We start from the raw sequence: 23,408 nt of genomic DNA, 5'->3' as shown, positions 1-23,408 counted from the left end.
TGGCTATTTAAGGCAAAAATTGTATCATAAGCATTGTTGAGTGTAACATACCTGTGTAAGTATATAGATATAGATGTAGATATGTGTATAGAGAGCTACAGATAGGTGTTATAGATAATTTAGGTTTATGGATAGGTTTTATAGGTAACACAGGTATTATCTCTATTGATTTACCTATCTATTCATATGGCAACATATATGGCAAAAGACTCCATAGGATAGAAGGGGGTAATCAGAAATGTATTGTGGCCGGAATAATCTATTTTTTGTTTTAGCCAGAAGAAATCCAGTGTTAATTTTAAGTAGATTGTGATCATTTAAATAGATATATTGTAATTTCTAGATCAAGCAAGAATAAAAATGAAAGGAAATGTAGCCAAAATTCGGTTGTGGATTTCAAATGGTATACTAGAAAATATTTGCTTAACAAAAAGGGATGAAGAACAAAACAAGGAATACTTGAAAACAAATAATAAAACTGTTAGACCTAATTCCAACTATTTTAATAATTACATTAAGTGTAAATGAATTAAATATTCCAATCAAAACCTAGATTGCCAAATTCAATACAAATGTGAGATTCAACTATATGCTGTCTACAAGAGATACTCTTTAAATACAAAGACACAAATAAGTGGTAATTAAATTTACAGAGATAGGAATCTTGCATGCAGTAAGTGTAAGAAATCTATAGTAGTTATATTACTATCAAAGTAGACATTAAAACAAATATATTTCTAGAGAAAAGGAGAGATACTTTATAACAATGAAAGGACTACAATAAAAATATAAAAAGATATTATTTATAGATGTTTAACAAAAAGACTACAAATTGCATGAAGCAAAAACTGGCAAACTTTAAAGGAGAAATAGACAAACATTATATCTGAGATTTCTTTTGTTTTTAATTTTATTTTTTTTAATTTACATCCAAATTAGTTAGCATATAGTGCAGCAATGATTTCAGGAGTAGATTCCTTAATGACCCTTACCCATTTAGCCCATTGCCCCTCCCACTTCCCCTCCAGTAACCCTCTGTTTTTTCTCCATATTTATGAGTGTCTTATGCTTGTCCCCTCCCTATTTTTATATCATTTTTGTTTCCCTTCCCTTATGTTCATCTCTTCTGTCTCTTAAAGTCCTCATATGAGTGAAGTCATATGATATTTGTCTTTCTCTGACAGACTAATTTCACTTAGCATAATACCCTCCAGTTCCATCCACGTCATTGTAAATGGCAAGATTTCATTCTTTTTGATTGCCAAGTAATACTCCATTGTATATACATATACCACATCTTCTTTATCCATTCACCCATCGATGGACATTTGGGCTCTTTCCATACTTTGGCTATTGTGGATAGTGCTGCTATAAACATGGAGGTGCATGTGTCCCTTCGAAACAGCACACCTCTATCCCATGGATAAATGCCTAGTGGTGCCATTACTGGGTCGTAGGGTAGTTCTATTTTTAATTTTTTGAGGAACCTCCATACTGTTTTCCAGAGTGGCTGCACCAGCTTGCATTCCCACCAAGAATGCAAAAGAGATCTCTTTCTCTGCAACCTCGCCAACATCTGTTGTTGCCTGAGATGTTAATGTTAGCCATTCTGACAGGTGTGAGGTGGTATCTCATTGTGGTTTTGGTTTGTATTTTCCTGATGATGAGTGATTTGAGCATTTTTTCATGTGTCGATTGGCCATCTGGATGTCTTCTTTGGAGAAGTGTCTATTCATGTCTTTTGTCCATTTCTTTACTGGATTATTTGTTTTTTGGGGGTTGAGTTTGATAAGTTCTTTATAGATTTTGGACACTAACCCTTTATCTGAAATGTCATTTGCAAATATCTTCTCCTACTCTGTCGGTTGCCTTTTAGTTTTGCTGATTGTTTCCTTTGCTGTGCAGAAGTTTTTTATTTTGATGAAATCCCAGTAGTTCATTTTTGCTTTTGTTTGCCTTGCCTCTGGAGACGTGTTGAGTTAGAAGTAACAGAAAGAGAAATCAAGGAGAAATCTGTTGTTGCAGCCAAGATCAAAGAGTTTTTTGCCTGCTTTCTCCTCAAGGATTTTGATGGCTTCCTGTCTTACATTTAGGTCTTTCATCCATTTTGAGTTTATTTTTGTGTATGGCATAAGAAAGTGGTCCAGGTTCATTCTTCTGCATGTCACTGTCCAGTTTTCCCAGCATTACTTGCTGGAGACTGTCTTTATTCCATTGGATATTCTTTCCTGCTTTGTCAAAGATTAGTTGGCCATACATTTGTGGGTCCATTTCTGGGTTCTCTATTCTGTTCCATTGATCTGAGTGTCTGTTCTTGTGCCAGTGCCACACTGTCTTGATGATTACAGCTTTGTAGTGTAGCTTGAAGTCTGGGATTGTGATGCATCCTGCTTTGGTTTTCTTTTTCAAAATTGCTTTGGCTATTCGGGGTCTTCTCTGGTTCCATACAAATTTTAGGATTATTTGTTCTAGCTCTGTGAAGAATGCTGGTGTTATTTTGATAGGGATTGCATTGAATATGTAGATTGCTTTGGGTAGTGTTGACATTTTAACAATATTTGTTCTTTGTATCCAGGAGCATGAAATCTTTTTCCATTTTTTTGTGTCTTCTTCAATTTCTTTCATAAGATTTCTATAGTTTTCAGTATATAGATTTTTCACCTCTTTGGTTAGATTTATTCCTAGGTATTTTATGGTTTTTGGAGCAACTGTAAATGGGATTGGTTCCTTGATTTCTCTTTCTGTTGCTTCATTGTTGATGTATAGGGATGCAACTGATTTCTGTGCATGGATTTTATATCCTGCACTTTGTTGAATTCATGAATCAGTTCTAGCAGTTTTTTGGTGGATTGTTTAGGGTTTTCCATATAGGGTATCATGTCATCTGTGAAGAGTGAGAGTCTGACCTCCTCTTGGCCAATTTGGATGCCTTTTATTTCTTTGTGTTGTCTGATTACAGAGGCTAAGACTTCCAATACTATGTTGAATAACAGTGGCGAGAGTGGACATCCCTGTCTTGTTCTTGACCTTAGGGGGAAAGCTCTCAGTTTTCCCCATTGGGGATGATATTAGCGTTGGGTCGTTCATATATGGCTTTTATGATCTTGAGGTATGATCCTTCTATCCCTACTTTCTTGAGGGTTTTTACCAAGAAAGGATGTTGTATTTTGTCAAATGCTTTCTCTGCGTCTATTGAGAGGATCATATAGTTCTTATCCTTTCTTTTATTGATGTGATGAATCACGTTAATTGTTTTGCAGATATTGAACCAGCCCTGCATCCCAGGTATAAATCCCACTTGGTCGTGGTGAATAATTTTTTTAATGTATTGTTGAAGCCAGTTGGCTAATATCTTGTTGAGGATTTTTGCATCCATGTTCATCAGGGAAATTGGTCTCCTTTTTAGTGGGGTCTCTATCTGGTTTTGGAATCAAGGTAATGCTGGCTTCATAGAATGAGTTTGGAAGTATTCCTTCCATTTCTATTTTTTGGAAAAGCTTCAATACTATAGGTGTTAACTCTTCCTTAAATGTTTGGTAGAATTCCCCTGGAAAGCCATCTGGCCCTGGAGTCTTATTTTTTGGGAGATTTTTGATTACTAATATTGGGAGATTTTTAACTACTAATTCGATTTCCTTACTGGTCATGGGTCTGTTCAAATTTTCCATTTCTTCCTGTTTCAGTTTTGGTAGTATATATATTTCTAGGAATTTGTCCATTTCTTCCAGATTGCCCATTTTATTGGCATATAATTGCTCATAATATTCTCTTATCATTGTTTTTATTTCTGTTGTGTTGGTTGTGATCTCTCCTCCTTCATTCTTGACTTTATTTATTTGAGTCCTTTCCTTTTTCTTTTTGATCAAACTGGCTAGTGGTTTATCAATTTAGGTAATTCTTTCAAAGAACCAGCTTCTGGTTTCATTGATCTGTTCTACTGTTTTTTTGGTTTCAATAGCATTAATTTCTGCTCTAATCTTTATTATTTCCTGTCTTCTGCTGGTTTGGATTTTTATTTGTTGTTCTTTTTCCAGCTCTTTAAGGCATAAGGTTAGGTTGTGTATCTGAGATCCTTCTTCCTTCTTTAGGAAGGCCTGGATTGCTATATACTTTCCTCTTATGACCACCTTTGCTGCACCCCACAGGTTTGGGTTGTGGTGTTATCATTTTCATTGGATTCCATATACTTGTTAATTTCCTCTTTAACTTTTTGGTTGGCCCATTCATTCTTTAGTAGGATGTTCTTCAGTCTCCATGTATTTTTATGTTTCCAAATTTTTTCTTGTGGTTGATTTCGAATTTCATAGCATTGTGGTCTGAAAATATGCACGGGATGATATTGGTCTTTTTGTACTTGCTGAGGGCTGATTGGTGTCCCACTATGTGGTCTGTTCTGCAGAACGTTCCATGTGCACTCAAGAAGAATGTATATTCTGCTGCTTTAGGAGAAATGTTCTGAATATATCTGTTAAGTCCACCTGGCCCAGTGTGTCATTCAAAGCCATTGTTTCCTTGTGGATTTTTTGATTACATGATCTGCCCATTGCTGTGAGTGGGATGTTGAAGTCTCCTACTATTATGGTATTACCATCAATGAGTTTCTTTATATTTATGATTAATTGATTTATATATTTGGGTGCTTCACATTTGGTGCATAAATGTTTACAATTGTTAGGTCTTCTTGGTGGATAGACCCCTTACTTATGATATAATACCCTTCTGCATTTCTTGATACAGTCTATTTTAAAGTCTAGATTGTCTTGTATAAGTAGGCCTACTCTGGCTTTCTTTTGTTGACCATTAGCATGATAGATGGTTCTCCATCCCTTACTTTCAATCTGAAGGTGTCTTTAGGTCTAAAGTGGGTCTCTTGTAAAGAGCATATAGATGGATCTTGTTTTCTTATCCATTCTGTTACCCTATGTCTTTTGATTGGAGCATTGAGTCCATTGACATTTAGAGTAAGTACTGAAAGATATGAATTTATTGCCATTATGTTGCTTGTAGAGTTGGAGTTTCTGGTGGTGTTCTCTGGTCCTTTCTAATCTTTGTCACATTTGGTATTTATTTATTTATTTATTTGTTTGTATTTTAATCTTTTCTCCCCTCAGAGAGTCCCCCTTAAAATTTCTTGCAGGGCTGGTTTAGTGGTCACAAACTCCTTTAATATTTGTTTGTCTGGGAAACTTTTTATCTCTCCTTCTATTTTTAATGACAGCCTTGCTGGATAAAGAATTCTTGGCTGCATATTTTTCTGATTCAGCACATTGAATATACCCTGCCACTTCTTTCTGGCCTGCCAAGTTTCTGTGGCTAGGTCTGCTGCAAACATGATCTGTCTTCCCTTGTAGGTTAAGGACTTTTTTTCCCCTTGCTGCTTTCATGATTCTCTCCTTGCCTGAGTATTTTGTGAATTTTATTATGATATGCCTTGTTGATGGTCAGTTTTTGTTGAACCTAATAGACCTCTGTGCTTCCTGGATTTTTATGTCTGTGTCTTTCCCCAGGTTAGTAAAGTTTACCACTATGACCTGCTCACATAACCCTTCTACCCCTATTTCTCTCTCTTCCTCTTCTGGGATCCCTATGATTCTGATGTTGTTCCTTTTAATGAGCCACTGACTTCTCTAATTCTTAAATAGTGCTCTTTTGCCTTAGTCTTGCTCTTTTTTTCTGCTTCATTATTCTCCATAAGTTTGTCCTCTATATCACTGATTCTCTGTTCTGCCTCATCCATCCTTGCCATGGCAGCATCCATTCCTGATTGCAGCTCAGTTATAGCATTTTTTATTTCATCCTGACTCATATTTACTTCTTTTATCTCCACAGAAAGGGATGCTAATCTATTTTCGACTCCAGCTAGTATTCTTATTATCGTCATTCTAAATTCTGGTTCAGACATCTTGCTTGTATCTGTATTGGTTAAGTCCCTGGCTGTCGTTTCTTCCTGCTCTTTCTTTTGGGGTGAATTCCTTCATTTTGTAATTTTGAAGGGAGAAAAGGAATTAATGAGGTAGAAAAATTAAAATTAAAATTAAAAAAATTAAAATTAAAAAATATTAAAATCAAAAAATTAAACACACACACACACACACAACAATCGGATAAATGACACTAGATCCTAGGTGTGTTTTTGTTTGGGTGGTGAAAGTGGCTTGACAGATTAGAGAAAAAAGGGGAAAGAAGAAAAAGAAAGGAAATTGTTTGAAAATTTGAAAAAATGAATACACTGAAGTAGACTAAAATGAAATGATGGAAGTAAACTAGAATTTGAAAAAATTTACACAAAAGTAAAAAATATAGTAGAAAAAAATTAAAGAAAAATATTTTTAATAAAAATTAAAAATAAAGATGACTTTTTTCTTTCTGTATTCAAGAGAAAGAAAAGAAATGAAAAAGAAAAAAGAAAAAAAGGAAATCCTTTCAAAATTTGAAAAAATGAATACACTGAAGTAGACTAAAATAAAATGATGGAAGTAAAATAGAATTTGAAAAAATTTACACAACAGTAAAAAATATAGTAAAAAAAGTAAAAATATTTTTAATAAAAATTGAAAATAAAAATGATTTTTTTCTCTTTATTCAAGAAAAAGAAAAGAAAAAAAAGAGAAAAAAAAGAAAGAAAATTGAATAGATGGACCTGCTAACAGACTGAAATAGGACTGAAATTACTTCATTTTCACATAGAAGTCAGACTATGAAGCACTTTATAGTCCATAAACTAAGCAGGCGGTGAGACTTCTGTTCTTGAAGAGCAAGGTTGGCCCAGTTGGGCGGGGCTTAGTGTAACGGCTCCCTTCTCCACTAGATGGCGCTACTAGCCTACTGGGGTGGATTGTTGTGGTGCTTGTAGGTGCAAATGCTCATGTGCAGGAGTAGCGAAAATGGCGTCATTCAGCTACCCAGTCTCTAGTATTGGAACTCTGTTCTCTCCCATCAGCAATTGTGCACCTGTCCTTTGTCTTCAGCTTTAGTCCACTCTCTGCTTTTACACTGTCCATGATCAAGCCCCAGTTAGTACCTCTCTCCTGACTTTTATCTCAGATACGGCTGTTTTCCCTGGCCCCTTACTTCTGAGGGACTGCGGCTTTGACCCGTTCCGCCCCTCTGCAGAGGGTCTCACCAAGCAATGGCCAAATGCCGGCCGCACCCAAGAACGTTTGCAGGACTATGCTGCTGCCCATGCCCAGAGACTGCAGCCAGGGCCAGCCTGCCCCAGGAAAAGTTCATGAGATAGTATAGCAGCAGTGTTTCGGGATTATGGAAAATCACAAAATCACAACACACATCTGGCACCAGACTTCACCCTTAAGGACCTTGTTCCAGCACCAGTGAATGTGGCTGTTCTCTGGGGTCTGCTGGGACCAGGTGGCCTCAACAGTCTCTACCAAATGTCCTTCCAGCAGTGGAGCCGCTTCTCCCCGTGTGGCCCAAGACCCTCCCAGATCCCATTCAGCTCCTGGGGATTTGCCCTTCCCACCAGAGCACCACCAGGTATCGAGCTGCAGAACTGCAGACTCTGCACTCCCCTTGTTTACAGTCTTAATGGAATTTAACCCCTCTCCTTTCTTCTTTCTCCCTTTTTAGTTTAGTCCCTGTGGCTGTTTCCAATTTTCCACTTTCTCTCCAGCTGCTTTTGGGGAGTGGTGCTTTTCCCATATTCTCGCCATTGTCTCTGTCCTCTTTCCACACGCAAGAGCACCTCCCAGCGCTCCGTGGCTTCTCTCTCCCCCAAGTTCACCTCTCCGTGCTGTGTACCTGCTGAATTCTGTGTTTCAGGTTGTGCGGGTTGTTGTGTTAATCCTCAGATCAGTTTTCTAGGTGTGGATGGTTTAGTGTTGGTCTGGCTATATTTCACAAATGAGAGACACACACAAAACTTCCATGTGAAGGGAAGCATCTTGGCTCCTTCTATATCTGAGATTTCAATAGTTGTCTCTCATTAACTGATAGAACAAACAGAAAGAAATTCACCAAGCATATGGAAGAAATTACTACTAAACTAATTGAACATTACTGATTAATTGAACTTACTTGATGTTTCTAGAATATTCCATCCCCAACAAGAGATTACACTCTCTTCCAGCATACATGGAACATTCACGAACACAGGTAATTGTTTAGACCATAGGAGTCTCAATAAATTTAAAATAATAAGTTTATACAAAACATGTTTTTATCATAATTATATTCGAGATAAAACAACAGAAAAAAATCTGGAAGTTACATATTTGGAAATTTAAATAATACACTTCTGAACAACCAATGGATGAAAGAAATTACACAAAAAATTGAAATTATTTTGAATTCAAATATACATGAAAACAGAACATATCAAAAGACATATGGCTATTTAAAGCAAACTTTATTCCATGAGTATTGTTGAGTGTAACATAGCTGTGTAAGATATAGGTACAGATGTAGATATAGGTATAGATAGATATAGATAGGTATTGCAGGTCATATATCAAAAATCAGCACCTATAGAGAATTTTATACCTTTAAATTGTTTATTAATTTACAGGAAAAGTCTAAAAACACTTATCTAATCTTCTTCTTTAGGAAGTTAAAGGAAGAGAAGAAAAGTAAGCTTAAGGTAAGTAGAAATAAAGAAATAACAGAGTGGTAATCAAATGTTTAAAAACTGAACAAATACAGTAAATCACTGCAGCCAAAAGCTGGTTTGTTTTTGGAGTTTGTTTTGTTTTGTTTTGTTTTTGGAAGTCTACAAAACTGAAAAACTTCTAGCTTGACTGATCAAGAAGAAAGAGAGAATGCCCTAATTACCAATATCAGGAACAAAAGAAGGCATCATTTAGACATTACAAACATTGAAAAATAATAAGTGAATAATATGAACTACTTCAAGCCAATAAATTTGATGATATAAATAAAATGGTCAAATGTCTTGAAAGGCAAATCACATACAAAAAGAATTTCTCTCAGGCTGTGATGCAGTAGCTTGTGTATAAGACCAGTCTCCCACAAAGAACAAACTAGGAAAAGAAGAAGAAGGAGGAGAAGAAAATTTTAAATAATTTTTAAAAAGACACAAGACAACTAACTACTGAGGGAAATGAGGCTGAAATTCCAAGAATCAGAGTGAAGAGAATCATGGAGAGGGTAGCTCACTTACAGCACGCACCCACATTATTCCTTAGGGCATTTGCTAATTATTGGAACATGGAGCCAGGTGCCCATTCCTGAGTGGTTAAGTATTCAACAGAACTGTTGGTGAACTCATAAATCTAAGAAGAAGAAAAAAATGCTTTTGTGACTGCCAATGCAGCCAATACCTAGGGAGCCAAAATTCTAATGAAAAGGATAGTTCACTGAAATGAGCATAATTGTTGGTTTCTCCTTGAGGCATTTGCTAAATTCTTCAATAGTAGAGGTCAGGGGAATAGTAAGCAAGGCATAAAACTTTTGAGTGTAGAACAGTTGTCTTTAAATCTCTCAGAGCTGACAAGATAAAAATTGGAGATGAGAAACCACAGAAGGGTGTGAAGCTGTGGGCAGGGGAACTTATTAAATACCCAAGGATCTCAGTTGAGAATCCATGGAGAGCTTGAATTAAGGAGTGTGCTTAACCAGAGGCAGATGATACTTTGTAAGAACTGAAACTCTGCTTCATATCAACCCTGTTTCTAGTCAGATTAAGGTGATCCACCATCAGTCTATTTTCCACCAAAGGACAGGGTAAACATCTCTGGAGGAAAATAACATGGTAGCATTCAATTAAAAGTTATCTGGTATGTTAAAAAAGGTGACCAAAGGAAAGCATAAAACAGAAAGATACTCACTAGTGACTCAGTTTTCAAAGGCACCAGAAATACAATGAAAAAGAGCTACTTTAAAAAAAAAAAAGTTTATTTATTTTGAGAGAAAGAAAGAGAATGAGTGAGTGTTGGGGGGGGAGGGGCAGAGAGAGGGAGAGAGAATCCCAAGCAAGTCCTGCATTGACAGCATGGAGCCCCCCCATACAGGGCTCAAACTCATGAACAGTGAGATCATGACCTGAGCGAAAACCCAGAGTCAGATGCTTAACTGACTGAACCACTCAGGTGCCTCCAAAAGAGCTACTTTTTGAGGAAGTCCCCTGAGTATACACAGATGTAAAAGCATAGTAAAATGGATATGTCAGGCTTGTGTATACTGAGAGAATTTACAGAAAACCTAAGTAAATAGAGACATATACCAGTTTCGTGGACAATAGGATTCAATACTCTTCCCATAGTGACCCATGAGTTCATTGCAACCCCAATCAGAATCCCAGTCATTTTGTTTTAGAAATTGACAAGCTAGCTCTAAAATGTATGTGGAAGTACAGGGGACCTAGAATAATTAAAACAATTTTTGAAAGTAAAGAGACAAGTGAACGTTTATGTAACAGACTTACTATAAAGCTTGAAATAATCAAGGCAGTGTGATATTAGCAAAATAAAAGACTTATAGGCCAAGGAACAGGAGAAAGGGTTTAGAAACAGACCTCTGTTTTTATATATTTAATTGATTTTAGAGAAAGTTTCCAAGGTGATTCAACAGAGACAGAGTATTTTCAATAAATGCTAGTATAACAATAAAGGACGCTTCAACTCAGACAAATAAAAAATTAAAAAATTAAAGATGTTTCATAATAGAAGATCTACATATAGCCAAAAGGAACATGAAAAGACCCTTGATAACATAAACATAAAGGAACATAATGCATGTGTTCCTTTAAAACCCAAAACTGAGTAAAACTAATGTGTGATGTTGAAGTCAGGACAGGGCTTACCTGTGGGGGGTAGTAACAAGTGGAAAAGGACACCATGGGGCCTCTGATGCGCTGATAAATTTCTTGGTCTGGGTGTGGGTTGCACATATCTGTTCACTTATGGTTCATGTACATATGTATGCTATACCACAATAAAAAGTCTAAATAGATTCAAAGACTGGCTTTAAACGGTTAATAAAGTTATTTTAAAGTTTATCTCCAAGAGTAAGTCATGTGAGAATAGGCAGAAAAATGCTTTGAAAATGAGTAAAGAGAAAGTATTGCTCTGAATTTCAGTTTGTAGGTCTGGTGTCAGGACAACTCGAGTTTTAATCTCAGTTCTACTAGATAATAAATATGTTTCGGTTTCCTTAGCTGAAACATGTATATAATAATTGTACCTATTTCACAGAGCTGTTTGAAAGAATAAATCAGATATAGTTTGTAAAAGTATTAAGCATTGCATGCTGAAATATGTGAGTCATGATCAAGAAATAGTAGCTATGACAGTAATGGTGTTAATAATAATAATAACATAAAAATAATATTGATATGAACCAAAGTTAACTTAAAAATAGAATAGTGGTAGAGGAACAGGTTGATGTATTATTTTTAAATGTTCGTAAACTGATCTGAGCATATATATGAATCAATATATAACAGTGGTAGCATTTCAAATCAATGGGGATTGGATGAATTGTAGCATAAATCATTTTCAAATTCAAAGGCAGACAGCAAAAAGAGATAAAAATTTTTGTGAGGCATACATGACAGACAAAGGATGATATATAAAACCAATGAAAAAAAGAGATAAACATTGCAGTTGAAAGTGAATCAGAGGACCCAATTAAGAAAATCACAAAAGAAACATATATATATATATATATATATATATATATATATATATATATATGAGTTGAGTATGCAAAGAAAGTATATTATACCTCACAGAGGGATTATATTAAGACAAGCCATACTTTTTGCTTATTCAATTGCTATTAAATATCATATATTTATATTACCTTTGTGAGGAAATGGACATATATTGCTTTTGGGAGTACCAGTTAATAGCATGTTGTTGAAAGACAATTTAAAAATGTGTATCAAAAGGCTTCAACTTGTATATCCTCGTTGATCGAGAAATTACTCCTGCTGAATTTATCAAACAGAAATAATCATGATCACACTCAAAGATTTGGCTATAAAGAGAGAAATTGCCTTGTTTGTAATAAAAACTTTTAGACATAACTGTAGTTCCAGTAATAGAAAATTATTTTATTCATCCAAGGAAATACTTTTCAGCATTGACAGTGATGTCAGGAAATAACTTTAAAGACAGAAGGTGATTTTTACAACATCCCCTTTGATTTCAAAAAGCCGGTGATAAAACAATATGGATAGTATGACCATATTTTTGCAAAATAAACACTTACATATGTTTGGAGAGAAGACTGAGGTAGAGTCCACCAAAATGTTAACAAGAGTTGCATCAGAGTGACCAAATTATGCATGATTTTAATTATTCCATTCTGTATCTATATTTTCTTAAGATTTTTAGAAGGTGTGTATATTACTTTACAATAAAAAGGAGAGCAATAATATTTCAATGCAATCTGTGTAAAGATAACAGCACCCATAAAATACTTATTCTGGTATTAAAATGAAGGGTGTTACAAATGCTCTTTGTAGGGATGAAGTTGATGTTTGAGTTTTGCAGTTAAAAAAAAAAACAGACAATAGGTATTCAAAAATTGTGGAGACTCTTCAAGCAGGCAAGAGAGACAGTATGGAAAAAGGACAAGGGGATTTAAACCCTTTTGCAGAGAATGGACAAACATTGAAAGTCGAGTTACTATATCTCTACTTTTTCGTTGGTCTGGGTTAGAGGCAAACTTGGAGACATAAGCAAAAGCCAGGTCAAGCTAGGTCAGTCCATCGTGTCATGCAAGGAGACTGAATCTTCCAACAGATGGAAAACCACTGAATTAGCAGAGAGCACGATCAGATCTGGGTTTCAGAAGCATCCCTCTGGCAACATTTTCGGGGATGAAGGGCATTGCTTAAGAGCAAATGGAGATCGGATACTTCAGATGCCTTTGCGATGGTCCATGCACTGGTGACAGCTTGCAAAAAGGCAGTTATTAAGGTTGGCCAGAGAGGGTTGAGTGTGAGAGAAATTTAGTGTGTAGAAGTAACAAGCCTTGGTGACTCTGAAGGTGCAGAAATGAAAGTGAGGAAAACATCAAGGAAGCCCCAGTATGTTATTTTGAACACATGACGTACAGATGAAGTAATGTTTTCCTTGTTGTACCTAGAGGCTTTCTACTTACCAGACATCTATGGAGTACACACACTCGCACGATTCATTAAAAACATTGATACAACTTAAAAGTTAACCAAACCAGATCAAAACAAGTGATAGAAAAGCTATTGGTAAATAAGAGAGTAAGCAACAAGAAGAGCTGAGAAACCCAAAATTAACAAAGAAAATAGAAAAGAGGTCAAGCTTGTTTAGGTACTTAGTAAGACCTTTTGGCCAAGAGAAAAATATTAGGGACTCTAAGATTCAGCTCATTAAGAAACAGCAGTGTTTAGGGGCACCTGGGTGGCTCAGTGGTTAAGTGTCTGACTTCTGATTTTGGCTCAGGTCATGATCTCACAATTTGTGGGATGGAGCCTGACATCAGGCTCTGTGCCGACAGTGCAGAGCCTGCTTAGGATTCTCTCTCTCTCTCTCTCTCTCTCTCTCTCCCTCCCTCTCTGCCCACTCCCCTGCTTGCCCTCTCTCTCTCAAAAATAAATAAATAAACTTGAAAAAAAAAAAAGAACAGTGTTTATTTTGTACTACAGATTCTGGTCTTCATGCGGAACCACACTGTTTTCCTAAAAGAGCAAAAAAAAAAAAAAAAAAAAAGAATTAAAAGTACTACTTTTCCATATTGGAGAAGGCAACTTGATTTCTTCCATTCTTTGTTTCATTTGTATTTAAAGTTCTTTTCACGATTGTTGCTGCTTGCTAAAAGCAAAACTATGGCATTATATAAGCTTTCACTGTAATCGTGACTTTTTTCTGGTGTGCTGGTGTGGGCAGGAAGGTACCTTGGGCGGAGCAGAATGTACCATTTTGCTAGTCATGACAGCTTTTCTTGGTGCCTTTAGCACCCACTCTTATCACAGCTCCTGATGCAACATATAGGAAGTAGTGGCTTTTATTTCTTTCTCCCCCATTCGATGAGGCAGGGGCTTTGTTAGGTAGGTAGATAGAGAAATGGAGAGAGGGAGGGAGAGAGAGATGAGTAGATAGGTATATGAATTCATTCATTCGATAAATGTTCATTGAGTGCCCACTATGTGCCATGGAATCATGGTCCAGTTCCTAATACGATGAAACACACACGTCCCAGTCTCCAACACCAGTGCCTAACACTGGCCAGGACAATTAGCAGGAGCCCCAAAATACACAATCACCTAGATGTGATCTGTATTTTGGCCTCGATCATTTGTCTTCTGTGGGACTCTGCACATGTTGCTTTATCTCGGAGCCTTCCGTTTTCGTGTGCAAAAGTTGGACGAGCTGAGGGCGGATAAAGGGAGTGGGGTGGGATCGATGCAGAGTTCTCTCTAAAGTGAATGACTGTGGGAGGCAGCTTGTCCTGTATCTCCAGTCTGATTGTCGCACGGCCTGAGGAGTTGTCAAGTATGTGGATCTGATAATGACAGTGAGGAAGGACTTGGAGGTGGACGTGTTTCTTATTCATGGGGGAAGCCAAATGCCTGGTGATTAAGAGCACAGACTGTGGAGCCATCTGACTCAAAATTCTGATGCTAAAAGTTCTTGTCCCGTTTGTCATCCAACTTTGGTCAAATTCCTTAGTTTCTTTCCTCCTTTCTGCAGTGGAGGTCACAATACCTACCATTTATTGAGTATGTACTAAATTCCGGGCCCTGTGATGCAAACTCATCCAATCTTCAAACTGTCTCTGTGGAAGAGACAATGCCTTGATCTCCACTTTACGTAAGAAAACTGAGACACAGAGAGGCCAAGTAACTGGCCCAAAGTCGCACAGTTAATAAATGGTAAGCAGGCAGATGCCAGGACCGAGCCCCTAAACATTGCTCTGCCTCTCTCTGTAAGTAAGATGATGTGGTAACACAACGCTAAGGTATAAATATGAAAAGGTGCTGTGGGAATTGTTTAGGCTAAGAAGCAGTAGTCGTGAGTTGCTGGCCCAAGAAAAACATCATTATTATGATGATAACTACCATTCCCGAGTATGCATGATAGAGTAGGCAGTAACCAGGGTGCTTTATAGACTTCATTCCATTAAATCTTCACACCTTTCCTGCCAGGAGGTTATTACTCTTCTTACTTTATGGGGGAGGAAAGTGAGAAGTTAAATAACCTGTCGAATGTCCCACTGGTTAGTAAGGGGCAGGGCCAGAATTCAGACCTGCCTGACAGAGAACCGGGCACCTACCTCGACGCCCCAGTGTCCGTCCACAGGTGAAGGACCAGAGGCAGGAAAGGAAAGGCACGCGAGGCTCTTACTCCAAGGTTGCGCAGTGCAGAGATGGCGGACAATAAAGCTGAAGCATAAGCTAGGGCGGATGCAACATGTACACTGAGATTTCACCTTGAAGACAATGGTGAACCATTCATACGTAAGCCAGAGTATGACCAGAAATCATCTCACAAACACAATTCACAAACCTCCATCTTTGTTGCTGCCGGCATTTGAACCCCTCCAACCTCCAAATGCATTCCTTAAACACTGGCAAAAAGTGTTCCCTGAGTACGCAGGCTATAGTACTTCTGTCTTCCCCTGGATTTTCACAGGATTTACTGACAGAGCCTCTCACTGAATATCGAGGGGTATTTATGTTTTACTGCCTATTACTTGTCCTTTCATCTAGGTTGCAATTTCCTAGAAAACTGGCATTGTGTCTAAGGTTTCCGTGTGGTAAGTGCCTGTCTTCGTGACTGCACGTAGTAGTACTTTAAAAATGCTAACTATTGGGGCGCCTGGGTGGCTCAGTCGGTTAAGCGGCCGACTTTGGCTCAGGTCATGATCTCACGGTTCGTGAGTTGGAGCCCCGCGTCGGGCTCTGTGCTGACAGCTCAGAGCCTGGAGCCTGTTTCAGATTCTGTGTCTCCCTCTCTCTGACCCTCCCCCATTCATGCTCTGTCTCTCTCTGTCTCAAAAATAAATAAAAACGTTAAAAAAAAATTTTAAAAAAATGCTAACTATTGGTGATAGAATGGATGTGGCATCATTTTAAAAAGACTGCCTCCTCTCCAAAGGAGTAAGCTACAAGAGAAAGTTTCTCTTAGTCAGGAGTCAGAGAAGATCTGAACACATCTCAAGGTGATCGAGGGTGACCAGACTGGGAGAAATTCCCCTCTACCTTGAACCCCGATTTTCTCATCTATCCAAAAGAACCAACACTTCTTCTGAGGACTGTATGTTTAAAAAGAAGGGAAAACACCAGGGACCATGCTGAGCATGTAGTAGGGCTGTACTAATGGCTTGAAGGTGGAAGCCATGATGTAGTTTTGGAATCAGAACATCTTACGTTTAAATCCATGTTCCATCTGGATGCAGGCCACTTGTTATAGACTGAATTGTGTTCCCTCAAAATTCATATGTTGAACTCCCGCCCCTCATACCTCAGAATGTGACTGTATTTGGAGATGTGGCCTTTAAAGAGGTGATTAAGGTAAAATGAATTCATACGGGTAGGCCTTAATTCAATATGACTGGTGTCATTACGGAGGAGATTAGAACACAGATGCACATAGCGGGATGATGATGTGAAGCCGCAGGGGGAGGACCGCCATGTGCAACTCAAGAACAGAGCCGTAGAAGAAACCAACCCAGGGGTGCCTGGGTGGCTCACATGGTTGAGTGTCCGACTCTTGATTTTGGCTCAGGTCATAATCTCATGGTTCATGGGATCGAGCCCCCAGGTCAAGCTCAGCAATGATGCCATGGATCCTTCCTAGGGTTCTTTCTCTTCCTCTCTCTCTCTGCCCCTCACCGGCTCTCTCTCTCTTTCTATAGGTAAATAGATAGATAGATAGATAGATAGATAGATAAAAACTAACCCTGCCAACCTGTCTCCAACTTCCAGCTTCCAGGAAGAAAGACTAAGAAAACAGATTTCTATTATTTAAAGCACCCAGTGTATGGAACTTTTCTATGACAGCCCTAGATGACTGATACACTATTTAACTTCTTTGAGGCTCAGTTTACTGCTGTATAAAAACGGATATCCATCCCGATCTTCAGGGAAGTGTTGCAAGGCTTAGACATGATTTATGGAAGGCAGGTATGGGCACTCTATGAATGATGTCTGGAAGTTGTAGTGATGACCATAATAGTAGAAAGAGGGTTGGTGATAGGAAAAATATTGTTGACTCTAGCCCACAGGGCTATTGAGGGGATCAATTGAGGGGATGATAATTTTGATGTGGAATATAAACTTCATCCTCCGGAATCAACGTGCCTGAATGTGAACCTTGGCTTCACCACTGACAACGTACATGATCTTGACTATTCTAAATCTCCCCAGGTTTCGATTCCCAACCCATTAAACATAACACATAGCCCACTGCATTGAGTTGTTAAGAAGAATGGTTAACACCATGGGATACTTATTACTATGTGTCAGGACCTGTCTTAAGCCCTGTATTAACTTATTTAATATGCACAAATGGTTGGGGATTTGGTAATTTGGTTATCCCTATTTTTATAAAGTAAAGAATCTATGGCATAGAGTGAGAAAGTCTTCAAGTCACAGAGTTAGCGAAAGGTGTAGCTGGCATTCAAACTTGCACAGAAAAACAGAAATGAAAGAGTAGAATGGTAGCTCATTAAACATTATCTGTTTGAACTTACTGTTCCTTCCTAGGCTTTGTTGCTGGTTTCCTCTTCAACTGGAAGGAAGCGCGGGTCACGCTCCTACCAGGACTGGAATCTTAATCAGAGAGTGTTTGGAGACCTGTCCACTTCTGAAACAATATACTGGCATAAACGCCTTCGAGGGCTTTCCTTCAATTCCCGGCTCCCCTGGGGTAGACGTTAGTGCTCTCTGACTCCTGAGCACGTGGTTCTGGCCCCTTTTGGGAGAGTGGGGCCATGTGACTAGGTCATCCAATGTAGGATGGACAAAAGTTATGTGTGTTGCTATTAGAGCATTTAACTGCTAGTGTGAGACCCTTCTGAACTCAGTTTCCCCTTGACACAATGACCAGCCGTGGTTGTGAGGCTGCCTGTTCTGTCACCTGGATTCTTGAAAGACAGCAATGGCCACAACATACTTCTGACACACAATAGACATGCGGCTTAAATGGGAAATAAGTTCTTGTTGATTTAAGCCACTGAGATTTCAGAGTTGATTGTTACTACAGTGAAACAGTCCACCTTAACTGATGCATCCATCCAATTTGCTCATTTTAATGTCCCGCCTCTTCCTCCTGGGAATCTTCTCTGCTTAATCACAATGCCCCAGGTCTTCTATCTCCTCCTCTGTTACTGCCTCTTTCTTTCTACTTTTCATTCTGTCTTTCGGTCCTGTGCAATTCCTTTCTACAGTCTTCCTTCAGTGGGGGTGTCTCCCTGGGGAAACATGAGTATACTTGAATTTAGGGACAGAATCATTCTGTCTGCCCTCCTCCTGTTTCAAACTAGGCTCAGAATATGGAACCCATCCTAGGTTCTGCTCATGAAATGCAGCCACTAGAGCCTGATTTCTGAGGACTTAGACACACTCTGGGTAACTGCAGCCAAATCAAGCACTGCAGAACTTATCTTTCCAATGATAAGGCTGTGTCCAGCCATGACCGCATGGAGTATGTCCACTTAACAAGGACAAGAGAAGCTGATTTGTCCCTAAAGGGCTTTGAAATTCACTCCACTAGCATGAAATGGGTCAATAAAAACAAGAAATGAAATTGAGGTCAGAGACTTTCTCTGAAGAGACAGTAAATAGCATCTGAGGCCTCCTCCACACCCCTGTCCCCACGGTGCTGCTGCAGATTCATCGGCAAGGTGCCGATTAATAGCCAGAGGAAATGTCACTGCTGCGTGGTGTCCTGGGAACCACGGTCCTCTTTTCCCAGGAGGAAAGAGGGAGCTGTGAGGAAATTCTGCAAGCCAGGCTGCAGCCATAACAGGCAAGATTGCTTCAATTGCTAGTTCTATATTTGTAGCTAAAATCCCAGGGCTATGTTCATTGATTATGATTGGGGATTTGGCTAGGGTGTAAGCATTTTAAGGGCAGGGATTAGATCTCGTTGAAGATTATCTTCAGTACCTTGCACGGTCCATGCCATAGAATAAATGCTTATGATTTTTGATGAATGATTCAGTGGAAATATGGATGTCTTAGTCTATTTGGACTGCTGTAACTAAAACACTGGGTGGTTTATAAATTAATTAATTTATTTATTCATCACAATGCTGGAGGCTGGAAAATCCAAGGTTATGGCCTTCACAGATTTGGTGTCTGGTGACAACCCGCTCCCTAGATGGCTGTTATTTCTAATGTCACTTCACATGGCAGGAAGACAAGGGAACTCTGTCAGTCCTATTTTATAAGAGCATGGGTCTCACTCATGAGGGCTCTGTCTTCCTGTCTTAATCACCTCCCGAAGGCCCCCACCTCCTACTACCATCACCTTGAGGGTTCGTATTTTAACATATGAATTTTGGGGGGATGCAAATGGTTAAAAAACATAAGTTGCTCGTTGGCTGTGTCCTCTATTAAATTATATCTATTCTGTCATGTGCACACGTGTATCCCCCACATTTGCCACAGCGTCCTGCTCAGAGCACCCCAATAAATGTTTGTGCAATTAATGGTCTAGCCATCTTTTACATTAGGAGAGGCAAATGTTGCCTGGGTGAGAAAAGTCCACTCATACAATTAATTAAACACTTACCGAGTGTTGGTTGTGTGACTGTCCCTGCTAGCTACAGGGTCGAGGACACCAATGAGGCAAGACTCTGCTCTCCTCACTTTAGTGAAGAAGATAGGGCTTCCTAATAAGGATCTGCAGGGCAGTAAGTAAAGAAATCATGGGGGCAAATGAAAAAGAGAAAAAATCTTCCCCAAAGACTGAAGGAGAGCAAGATATGGCCTCTGAGAGTGATGACCCTTGATGGGAGGGCTCGGGAGATGACAGGAGTTTGTTATATGGATCTGTCATAGGAAGGGTATTCCAGACAGAGTTTCTATCCATTTTAACACCTGGCCTTTCTGATAACCCTGGACATCTAACCAGCACAGGGACTGTGGGCCATCCTGAAAACCTTCCTCCAAACTTGGGCTTCCTGAATCTTAACAAGATACACTCTTCAATATGGTTTGTTCCGTCTTTCAAAGCTCTATCAAGCCTCATCCCCTCTGGGAAACCTTCAGACTAATCTAGCAAAGATTTCTACTCTGTGGGCTCAGAATCTATCAGCTCTGTCTCAAGCAAGCTGTGTGATCTCAGGGAAGTCACCTTCATTTTTTTTCATCTGCTAAATTAGGGTTTCAAGAATACCCTTCCCTCGAAATCGTAGGATAATTAATGACACAGCACCTGGTAGTTCATCAACCTTTCAGTTCCTTGTTTCTTGTTTTTCTCATCTATGAAATGTTATGATAATAAAATGAGCCAACAAAGGTAGAACACTTAGAACAGTGAGCGGCACACAGCAAGCATATATGAGTGTTAACTATTATAATTCCTACTACATGACATGTCCATTCCTTAACAGATACTGCTTGGTATTAATTATAATAATAGTACATGAGAGCCCTCTTTATTACTCTGAAACTTCTTCCCACACTGATCTTGATCATTAAAGAATTGGTGGCCTGAGATCAGAGTTCCTGTTTGGAAATTCTAACTCCTGGCCCATGGTCCTTCGGTCATGGCACCAGCCAGCATGCTCCTTAGTTAAGAATCAAGGCTGGTGAACCATCCAAGCTTCAGGCACTCAGCTCCTCTGAGCCTCCTGCCCTCCTCCTGGCTAGAGAACACCGTGGGCTCTGCCTTTTCCCCAGCAATGCTGGCAACATAGTTTCTTATGCTGCTAAAAATATGCAGCTCAAGATTCAAGGTGAACCAGATGGACTGATTTTCAACTTGAACAAAAGATGGGACAGAAAGAATGTAGTATTTAGTGGCTTCTGCTTGGGGTTGAGCGGGCTGGGAGAGGTAAGGTTTTATCTTAACTACTAAAGGATATTTTTTAATCCAATAGACTTTCTAACTGGTTTGGTCAACAGTTATTAATGTAGATTCACTAGCAATGCCTTTTTAATGGAAGAGGGTGAGAAGCTTCTCAATTTGAGACACAGTCCCTCTGGCATTAAGGACTTACCCATCTTCCAACTTGACTTTTATCTCTGGGCTTCCTCCCTGGTGATTCCTGGTCCTTGATGGTTACAGAAACTAAGATTCAAAAACACTTAGTACCTTGTCTTCTAGGGGATTCTGTGAATCATTACTTCTGAACTAAAACTACATATGTAATATTTCTCCAGCAATAATGATGGGAGGTATAGGTGCAGGGTTTGCTCTGTATGGTTTACAGTGGACCTACAGCATATTTTGGTAATTAGGAATACAGAGACTGAAGAAATGAAAATATTGCAAGAAATGTTGCAGCGCTTGGTATATTTAGTGAATAAAAAAGTAAAGAAAGTCTGAAGCCATGCACCATGGAAATAATCTTGATAATTTTCTAATGTTGACAATCGGTATCTATTGAATATTTTGGCTAGATCATAGGCTAGATACTTTCCAATACAACACTCCCTATAATCCTCATCAGCAGCGTGGTGACAAAGGAAGCAGTATGAGGCTCAGAAGAACCAGTAAGTTTGCCTAAGACCACACAACCAGGCAATGAAGAAGGAAGGATCAGACCAAGTCTCCAACATCAATGTCCCGGATACTACAGCCAAGTCTGTCTTTAAGTCCAGGGACAACCAGAGTTTGAATTCTGAGTATGGCAGAGTGGGGTTTGTCCAGGTGGAGTCCCCAGTCTGCAGCATCGGTGTCATACGGGAACTTGCTAGAAATGCAAGTGCTCTGGCCCACCCAGACACACTGAATCAACAACCCTGGGGGTGGAACCAAGCCATCTGGACTTTTCAGCAAGTCCTTTGCATGATTCTAACGACTACTGTTGTGTCAGTAACGTTGGCGAGAGCCTCAGAAAGGCAAAGTAAATTGCCTACAATCCTAGAACAGCACTAGGTTTTGAAATGAGCTTCGTCTTCCCTTAAACTTGTAATGTTGCATGAGGTGTTTTCTAGTGTAGAATAAGTTCTTTAGTGTCTGAGCTTCAGTTTTCTTAGCTGCCAATTAAAACAGTGGCCAAAGATGAAGATTCTGGAAATCAATAGCATATCTCCTATTTACTAGTCATGTGGCACAGGCAATTTGTTAATCTCTTTGTGATCTGGTTCCTCACCTGCTAAATGCCTCTTCAGGCTGTCATGGCAATCAGTGAGAAACTGCCTGATCGGTACCTTTGCACAGTGCCTGGCACAGAAAAGAAGCTCAGTGACATGTGAGTCTGTTCGTGGACCTTAATAGCTCATCTTCTTTCTCTCTAAATAAAATGGACAATATCCTTACCCAGTGCCTGGAGCATAGTAGGTGCACAGTAAATGCTCAGTCCTTAAGGTTCTTTCTAATGGAGGCTTCTTTTATTCTCCTTGACAAGGTAAGTATCTCCCCAAGTGGTGTTTCACCTCCTGGATCTTCTCCCTGCAGCCAACTCCCTTAACGTCAAGCAGTGAAAGTGGATCCCCAGGAAATAAATTCCAAAGCTATTGTAATGGAAAGAGTCAGCTTCAGTCAACTTTACCATTAAACTCTTAATAAGAGAGTCTGCCCTATAAGGGAGTCGCCTTGCAGCACTTTCTCCTAAGAACTCTGGTTATTAACTATAACTCCCTGGAGATGTACTGCCCCGCCCCCGCCCCTTTCAGAGCAGCCTCTGTTTTTCTCTAAGGAAGCCCTGGAGAGTCTCTGCATCCCACTTGGTAAAATAGTGATTTAATAAGATGCTTAATTATATTTGAACCAACAACGATATTTTATGGAATACTGTAATTGCATTTTCCATTTTGCTAGAAAATCGAACGCTGAGAGGCCTGTGAACTTATCACATCAGTGTGCAGCCTGGACAACTGACAGACCCAACACCAAACGCTGTGGTTCCTTTTGCAGTCGTCTGTAATTCTCCAACTCTGAGCAACAGGTTTAGTCTCTCTGAACCCAGCTCCAGAGGAAACACTCAATACACAAGTATAACTTAATTGGCAATGTAGATGCGGACATTGAGGAAGGCTGGGTAGCCAGGAATTGTATACAAAGAGCCTACAGCTACTAATGTATAATCTTGTAACAAAACTGCACCATCACCTCTGGTAAGTCTTAATTTACTCATGTCTGAAATAAGAATAATAATAATGCCCATGCTGCTGGTAACGGAGAGGTTTAAAAGATACCACTGTAGCTAATGGCTGGACCTAGTAGGTATGCAATAAAACAAGAGTCTTCCCTTTGGTCCAAGGAGACAGCCTAGAAAAACTGACTTCAGTGTTTAAAAACAAATAGGAAAACAAAGAAAAGTGGGACAAC

General features: G+C 39.1%; 1 long non-coding RNA gene across 1 annotated transcript in view; it reads left to right on the top strand.

Moving 5' to 3' along the window:
* The window catches only part of LOC125920736 (uncharacterized), a 33,639-nt gene extending 10,451 nt beyond the window's left edge, over nt 1–23,188 (top strand). The window contains exons 2-3 of the long non-coding RNA XR_007457175.1: nt 8,563–8,596; nt 22,899–23,188. This is a non-coding gene — a long non-coding RNA (uncharacterized LOC125920736). The remainder of the gene's footprint in view (nt 1–8,562; nt 8,597–22,898) is intronic.
* Nucleotides 23,189–23,408: the final 220 nt, after the last annotated feature.

Source organism: Panthera uncia, chromosome D4, assembly GCF_023721935.1.
Source record: "Panthera uncia isolate 11264 chromosome D4, Puncia_PCG_1.0, whole genome shotgun sequence".
NCBI lineage: Eukaryota > Metazoa > Chordata > Mammalia > Carnivora > Felidae > Panthera > Panthera uncia.
The sequence above is the reverse complement of the archived record's forward strand: the minus strand, read 5'-3'. Positions and strand labels throughout refer to the sequence as shown.